Source organism: Erigeron canadensis, chromosome 4 (assembly GCF_010389155.1).
Source record: "Erigeron canadensis isolate Cc75 chromosome 4, C_canadensis_v1, whole genome shotgun sequence".
Taxonomy (NCBI): domain Eukaryota; kingdom Viridiplantae; phylum Streptophyta; class Magnoliopsida; order Asterales; family Asteraceae; genus Erigeron; species Erigeron canadensis.
In genome coordinates, this window is record NC_057764.1 from 40,364,428 (window position 1) to 40,373,577 (window position 9,150).

Genomic DNA, 9,150 nt, shown 5'->3' on the forward strand with positions numbered 1-9,150 from the left:
TACAGGGTGATTTTCAGAGCTTTGTCCAACATTTTGGATGTCTTGTTGAGAAGAATGAGCATTATCTATGTCATGGCTTTGGTTTTCAGCTGACTCATCTAATGCTTCATCATTATGTTACTCATCTAGTTCAGTTGAGACCATGCAGAGCTATTACTTAAAAAACCAAACCCATCACAACAAAAATAGTACATAGAACAAGCAGCATATCACACTAAGCATCTCATTTAGACACAATTAAAACCATTAATCAATCATTGAGCTAATAAGTTAATATCATTTATTAGAAAGTTATCAGTACTTAGATGCAAGAAAAAGATAACCAGAGTATCTCCATTTCCGAAATGTGCGACATGCTTCTCATCTTCAATTTTTTCTACATAAAGAGACATTTGAAAGTTGTTAATCTTTGGTTTCTAGAGATGATGATAGCAAATTGTCCATCAACTTGCAATTTACGCAGAACATAGAATGATATCTTTACAGTCCAACTTACCAGGCTCAAGTTGTTTTTCCTGGCGCCGCCCCAAATTCTATCCTTTCGAGAATTATTCTCCTGTTTAGATATACATACGTAAAATCATCACAAAAGTATATAGTTTGGCAATATTCCTATTTCTTTTATTCATGTTAGTTTGGTCGAGTACGGATGGGTTAAAATACAGCAGCCTTAGGTGTGTTTCTAAGTTCATTAGCAGCTGCAATAACACAGTTGTGGGTTTCTAAAGAACGGGTTTAAACTTTAAAGCTTCTGGTCTAGGTGGTTTCAAAGCTAAGAGGTTTGGTGAACAGGTTTCTTTCAAACATTTCATCAAATATGTAATGTGCGAAGAATAACAAAACATATTACTAGAGAAACTTATGTATAACCCACACACCAATAAGATTGGCAACATCTTCAGAATTCCTAGAATTTATTCGATAACCTTATTCATAAAAAGATATCTACTTTAAGCCATCACATAACCAAAAAGTACAAAGGGTTCTTGTTGCAAAAATACCAATCGGACTCTTGTTGCACAAAAAGAATCAATATTGTACAAGAATCAAGATTATACCTTTTCTATATAATTAAACTTAGACATCTACTTAGATGCAACTTAAATACTGAGCCAAAATCTATAAAATAGCTTCTTAGGTTGAACAAAAGTTGTAACAAATGCACCGAAATCATCAGTTTGAATTTAGGTTGAACAAGTTGTAAGGTTTCATACAACAGATCAAAATTTCCAAGTTATAAAATGCTTTATTTAAATTATAAAACACTTTAACATCTAAATATTAGTAATCAATATTTAAAACAAATATTGAATACATATACTAAATAAAAAAAGTCATTCGATGTTACAGATTATAAGACCCCCAAATTTGAATGAACATATGGCATCATATTTATGAAAAACAAAAATTAATAAAGGATATTGCAAGAAAAATACGTATGAAAAAGAATAATAAGGAAATTACCTTTGTATTTAGTAGAATAGTGTGACAGAGAGGGAGAAGAAGAGAGTTATTGTTGTGAGGAAGAGGGCAATTAGGATTTAGGAAGAGGGCGATTAGGTTACAGGAGAAGATGAATGAGAAATTATAAAATTGGTTTTGGAAAGTAAAGGAATTAATTGTTTTGAGAAATAAAAGTAATAGAGTGGGAATACATATAAAATTACCGCTCATTTATTCACGAAAATATAAAACTACCCGCCTAAGATTTCACGAAAATTTTGAAGGCGGGATAAAGCAATGTTATTAGCTTCTAATGACACAAAACTTTAAATGCCACAAATCCTCTCCATGTATAATGACATATATAAATTTTCTGCCACTAATATTGGTTTATGTTGATGCATGTTGATGTGACAACAGCAACTTAGATTTGATATGTCGTTTAGATTGAGACATTATGTTAATTTATGTCGTATCTATATATGTAATTGATAGGTTATGGACTTTATGTTTTGGTAATGATCGATTACATGTTTTGGTGTTATATATATGTGTGTTATGTATGATGTTTGTTGTGTGATATACAAGTACAAACATAATATGTGTTAGGATTCCTTAAGATGAAATACTTAGGAATATAACTAAGTCTTGTATCTAACGAAGATAAGGTATATCTTCGTTAGAGGCAAACGAAGATAAACTTCGTTTGGTACAAACGAAGATTAACTTCGTTACATGGGCTGGGCAGCTAAGTTCGTAAGAACAAAGCCCAGCAAGCCCAGTTCGACCTGAAACATATATATACGAACGAATACCCTAAAATAATCATCACGTTCGACATACAAGTACACCAAACACCTAAGTTCGTTCTATATCTTATAGAAACGAAGATAGCATAATACGGCTGATTATTTACTTGATAATTAGCGATATACCAGTTTACTAATCAAACTAGTTATCTCGTGAGGATTCCGCACTCACGACATAATCATAGACGATCTCGAGAGCGATCTATAGCTATCGAGGGACTCACAGTTTACATTACTAGTACAATTTCAAAGTGCCACTAAATACATTAACTTTTAATAACACATAACATAAGTCACTAAACACTATCATACAGTGGCATATAAAAATATGTCACTAAATGACACTTCTTTTGTACGTCTATACATACACGTATGTTGTGCATGTGCATTCATTGGACCAATAGACTCAATACACGAGTTATATATATATATATATACCTGGCTCATTAGGTCAAAACAAATGATTGATAAACATACTGGCAATTAGGCGTAATAACTAGATAGATTTCTACAAATCAAAGCTTTCGGAAGCTAAAAGAGACATACATGCATACATACATCCATTTATAGTGTTCGTGTAGTAGTTGGTCTCTTTTAGCTCAATGGGCTTAGTAGGCCCTAATGTTTCTCGATCATTCGATTAGGTCCAACATGATTCATCGATAATTTTGAATGTATGTATGTTTAATGTATATTTGGATGTATGCATGTATAATCATTAGGCTTGTTGGGCCTAATGATGTTCACCGCTTGTATAAATAGGCCAACTGGTTTATTAAAAGTGAGATTTCAAGTTATAACGTCATAATGTTTATAAAAAGGTAAATCAAAGCCCATTTATTATAAATTCTCTCTCTCTCACTATATATATGTGTGTGTGTGTGTGTGTATTAAATCATAAAATAAGGGGAAAAATTAAACAAACCGTTTGCCCCCCATCCTCTTTCTCTAGCTCGTCCACCATCTTCGACCCAACGATGGGACTCGAAAGAGGTCTTCGACGGCTTGTTTGGGAAAGACCTTATCTTTAGTTTTGTAGTAGTTATAGTGACATATAATTTTCTCTGCCATTAATATATATACATTATTAACACAATTATTAAGTGTCATTAATACATCCATTCTTTATTATCACATTCTTTAAAGTGCCACTAATACATCCATTCTTTAGTGACACATGTACAAATGTCACTAAAGACCACTATATAGTGGTACATAAATATATGTCACTAAAAACACATCCTTGTTATTGTTGCATTGTGAGCGTCCTATCAATACCTCTCACAAACTTTAGCTCATCAATTCCTTAATTTTCATCCCATGTGTTTTAGAAGATGACATGGTGGTTTACACATCGGTAAAATATATGTTCCATCATAAAAGATGAAACTTCAATTATAGTCTATAGCTATAGAAGTGGTTGTCATAGACGTGACAAGACATGTGACCAGGACAGGTTAAGATTATAAGTCATAGATGACATGCAAATTGACATGAAGCCATAAGAGGTATCATATAATTTGCAGCTATAGTAGCATGGTAGGAAATACACGCTATATGTAATCATCATCATACATAAAAAGATTTAAAACTATACAAATGCAATATACACATTTATTTCCTTTTTTCCTACTATATGTATCATGTAGCTGAAAACAGAATTGGCTCACACATGTGCTAGCTAGCTAATAATTATTCGAAAACTAACTTAATTAACGTTCCAACTACACACAAAACGCGCGTACATATTATTAGATCGATCGAGGATACATATGTTAAATATGCAACCCGGCCGGCCAATTAATTCTGCGCTAATTAAAAAGGTCCATTAATTAAGTTAATATGATGAATAGAACATGAGTAATAATAATGTTGTATTCAAAGATTTGATTTCATTCTTTTACGTAGTTTACATTCATTATATATATATATGTGATGTTTAGCTTGCCGGCCTTCCTAGCTTTTTACATAATTTTTATGATGGATTAATCAACTCCTTAATTTTCTTTGCATTAGAAGGAAATTAAACTACCGAATTTCCTACAACCACATATCCACCACACGACTTGGTCTTTTCGATCAGATGATATGATGATCTCTCAGCAAGCCCCACCAGGACTACTACTACTGATGAGACACGACCTGGACATATATTATGCATAACAGCTGGGGAGTCTGGGAAATAATGTCAAGGTCGATTCGCAACGTGCGTCTGATGATAGATATATCGAAATCGATCAATTAATGAATGGGTAGGCCAGGATCGACGACTTATAATTAATTAAACCTCCCTCCGATATATGTATGTATATATGTTGTTCGATCTCTTTTCTTTTGTTAATTAATACTCGTACATATAAAAAGGAAATTAAAGTAATATCCGATCCACACGTACTGAAACCAGCTGCAATGTCATCAATATGATAGATATATATATGCTTAATTAATAGGTATTGTTTCTTGAAGCAATTAATTGGTCTAGCTTGGTACGTGTAAATCCCATTTCAACCATTTATGTTACATGTTTAGATTAATTATGGGTAATATATTATATTGACAAATACAATGGTTATCTTCTCCTTCGAAAAGATAACATAAAGTAATACAAATAATTAATTAAGTTATTTAGCTCCCTTGAACACACGGGAATGATAATTAAGTTATGTTGCACGTTTATATAATATTGAGTCCTCATAAATTATATATTATAAAAAATAATAGATAATAACCTTCATCACCTTTACTTGCTGTAGATTAATATAATAGCACATTCAAAAATACGGATAAATGTAATAATCACGATAAACACAATGAAAGAAATACACAATTAATTAACACAAACAACAATAAATGATTATAAACATATTCAATAAATATGTAATGATCACGAGTAAACACAACGAAAAATTAGATCATGTAAAACATGCAATTAATTAACGTAAATAGTAAATAGATAGACTTGTTTTAATTAACTTTTTTAAAGGTATGGATATCTCTTATGATAGTCCCATTACACTTCAACCAACGTCAATTGAATGTTAATTAGTCTTTCAATAAATCAAGAGTTTGAAAAAAAAAAACATCCCACTTATATGTTCATCTCTTGTTTTGCGGCTTCAAATGACTTCAAATAAAGAAAGTAATCTTTTTTCTTTGATATTTGAGTTCGACGGTTCCTTTAACAAAGAATGGAAATTTTGTTTTTGTTTTCCACATGTTTTGTTTGGTACTTTTTCTTCACATTTTAATTTTTTTTTTAGCGACAAATTTGCCCTTAGCGGCATGTCTTTTCATATACCTAATTCCAATTCCAAAGGAAATCCATTATGAAAAAACCCCTGTCTCCATATTTTAAATTAGGGGTGTTGATGGGTCGGGTTAATTGGGTTTCGAATTATTTGGTTCGGGTTATTCGGGTTGAGAAGAGTTAAATATTAACCCGTAACCCAAACCGAATAAGATTTGGGTTATTCGGGTTTGGGTTGTTCGAGTTTGGATTTTTTGATCGGGTTTTGGGTAACCCAAATAAAGTGTTATTGAATTTAGGTGCATTAGTTACCAAGATTGCAACAATATAATTTCAATTTTAAAAACTTGAATAATAGTAATACTTATATATATTAAGTTCTTTATATCCAAAAGTGCTGAAACAATTTTCGTTATGTGTTTTTTGAACTCTTGCATGAAAAAATAATTGTATTATTATAATAATAGTGATAAACAAAACAAATAAATTACAAACTATTTAAAAATATAAAAACTAATGATATTAAATGAATAAATTTTGACAATATATAGCTCTTCTTATGTTCATATTTTTATTATATTTTATTAGTGTATATTTAAACATCCATTATTATTTAACTTTGCAAGTTTCTGATTTCTTTTATAACTGGAAATTTATTTCAAATAATATATACTTTAAACAAATTTAATGTGTTATATTAATGTGTGCGTGTGTGTTATTCGGGTTGACCTAAGTTATCAACCCAAACCGATTAAGATTTGGGTTATTTTGGTTAACCCAAATGACGACTCACAAACCAAATAACCCATTCAGGTTGGGTCAGGTTATTTGGGTTTGATTATTTTCAACACCCTTATTTTAAATGATAACTCAAGTCATATTTGGTATGATTGATAAAAAGATTATTGAAAAGATAATTGCATTTTGGAAAGTGAATGCATTCTACTAAGAATTTGGTACACTATAAATTTATATATACGTACACTAAAAAAAAAGTCATGTGATTGATTGATTTATTTATTATATAATTAACATTATAACTTTGTATCTGCGAAGTTGGAGTTTGTTTGATTTCTATATTTTATTTGTTTTTAGGTTTAGAGTATAGTTATTTTTTTTTTAACATTTAGAGTATAGATACTACAATTGATATATTATGGTTTGAAATAAGTTAACAAATCTAGTCTTGGATTAATTGGTTTGGATGCATTGCATCAATTTAAGTGATAGCAGGTTCAAACCTCCTTGTCCACTTTTTAATATATGTTTTACGTTTACTTATTATTTTAAAGTGAATGCAATGCCAATTAAGATGATAAATATAACGTGCTTAGTTGGTAGCTTATGTGTCAATATTGCAAAGAGGTGTGTTACATATACACTTTGAGATAGAGAATTATATATATATAGAGATATATATATATATATATAGACACACGTACGCATACGCACAGTCGCACACTAATTAATAATTAATCTTGAGGGCCAAAGAGAGTGTAAACAGTACTCTTGAGAAGCTTCACACGAGATTCAAGTTGAAAGATATGTAGTGCAATGCTCTGAAACAAGGCTTCCATGTCCACCGCTCCTCCTGCGGCATCTCCTCCGCCGGGTATGATTCTTTGTAGCTGCCGGAGCTTCCTTTCTATAACTTTGCCATGATTATGAAGCTGCTTGCTGTTCTTCTTCATCCTTCCACGTAGTGTTCTTCCAACAGCCACACCTCTTCTCCATGTTCCCATTCTAGCTAGCTCACTACTCTACCAGCTATATATATATATATATATATTCTCTCTTTGCTTTGATGTTTTTCCTTTGTACGTTATTATGGATTTTAAAAAGTGGATATTTATAAAGAAAAATAACAAAGAAACACCAGGGCCGGTCCTAAGTTTTTTAATGTTCAGGGCAATTCGATCGTAATATGCTCCTAGTAAATTTTGTTAACAAACAATATATTATATGAGGAAGGGAATATGAAGATATTAGACATATAAGTTGGGTGAAAAACTCATCCCATACCAATTTTTAAACCATAAAAAATAACAGGGCTCAAACATTTATTCAAAACCCATTTTTTCCTTACAAAATAAAGCTAAATTATAAGAATCACAATGGCATTGAACCAACCAACCATCATTCTCTTTTACCAGTCTCAATCTTAAAATGATTTCACGATTATGAGAAAAATCTTTTGTGTGTGTAAAAATTATAAGCTAAAAAATAAACTTTTATATTTGGTTTTAGCTTTACGTGATAGCCTTAACAGTTTTCTAATATTTTTATTAGTTCATAAAATTAATATGAAGTATCATGTTACAAGATTATTTGTATATAAATTTTGAAGCCAATACTATTTTGATCGAAGTATTAATTTTCACTACAATATTATTTTAATATATGATGTTTAACTTTTACTAACAATTAAAAAAACTATTTGCCCGTAAAAAAAAACAGTATATTTGGTTTCAAAGATAATTTTGTTTAGTATTTTTCAAACTTACATAAATTACATTAAAATAGTTAAAAAAATAATTAACTAACTAAAGGGTTTAAATAACCATTTCAGCAAACTATAAGGACTAAATGAAAAAATATTAAAAAACTTAATTTTGGAAAACTGTGTTGTCTCCTACCTTATGTCTGTAATAAACTTTTCCCTATTAACGTAAAACAATAAAGCTTCAATTTCTAAAATCTCTTCAAATGGAATATATGCCAACAGATTTTTCATTAGATCCGTTGCCCCCTAGTTGTGTGATGCTCAGGTCCGTCGTCCATTCCGCCCTACACCAGGACCGGCCCTGAGAAACACCAGTATACTACGAGTAGTATACAATTTCTTTTTATATATATATATATGTGTGTGCATGAATGCATCAATAATTCAATATATATATATATATATTTAGATAAGAAAAGTTAAATATAACATGTTAGTTGATGTATATTGTAAAATTAAATATTTATGGAGGGCGACGTTATATATAAAGCAATAATAATAACATTAAGTGGAGTGTGAGTTGGGGGAAGGAAACACGACTTGCGTCATATGACATGTGGGATAGCAAGAGTTATCTTAAAAAAAAAGATGAAAACGAGTAGGTTTTTGAGGAGGGAGAAGCTTACGCAAATGACACTTCCAGTGATTGATTTATTATTATTATTATTGTTATAATTAGAAGTATTATATTTATATAAATAAAACTTAAACATATATTTAAAACATATATTCATTACATATTCAAACACAACTAAAAAAATTACAATTAAACATAAATAAAAGTAACACATTAAAACATAAATAAAACTAACATAACCCAATACTACATATTCACATATTTCTTAAGAAATTGTTGTTTTTTGCGTTCCATGATTGTTGTGGATGTTGTTGTTAGGAAACATTTTACAGAAATTTGGGAAGAAAGGTAGTAAAATAAAAAGAAAATAGTGAAGAAAATGTGAAAGTGTGTATAAAATGGAGGTACGTGAAAGGAATTGAAATATATAGATTATAGAGTAAAGGTTTTTTTTCTTGAAAATAAATAAATAAATTTTTCTTTTAATATTCAGTCAAAAATGATATTGTATGAATCATCTTTCATAAATTAAGTACATTAATTAATACTAGTAAACATTACATTGAAAAAG

At 30.2% G+C, this 9,150-nt stretch overlaps 1 long non-coding RNA gene across 1 annotated transcript; it reads right to left on the reverse strand.

The window, feature by feature from the left end:
- Positions 1-328: 328 nt before the first annotated feature.
- LOC122598514 lies at positions 329-1,581 on the reverse strand. The gene is made up of 3 exons (XR_006323641.1): positions 1,465-1,581; positions 497-556; positions 329-376 (listed from the first exon to the last, which is right to left on the reverse strand). It is a non-coding gene; the product is annotated as an uncharacterized LOC122598514 (long non-coding RNA).
- Positions 1,582-9,150: the final 7,569 nt, after the last annotated feature.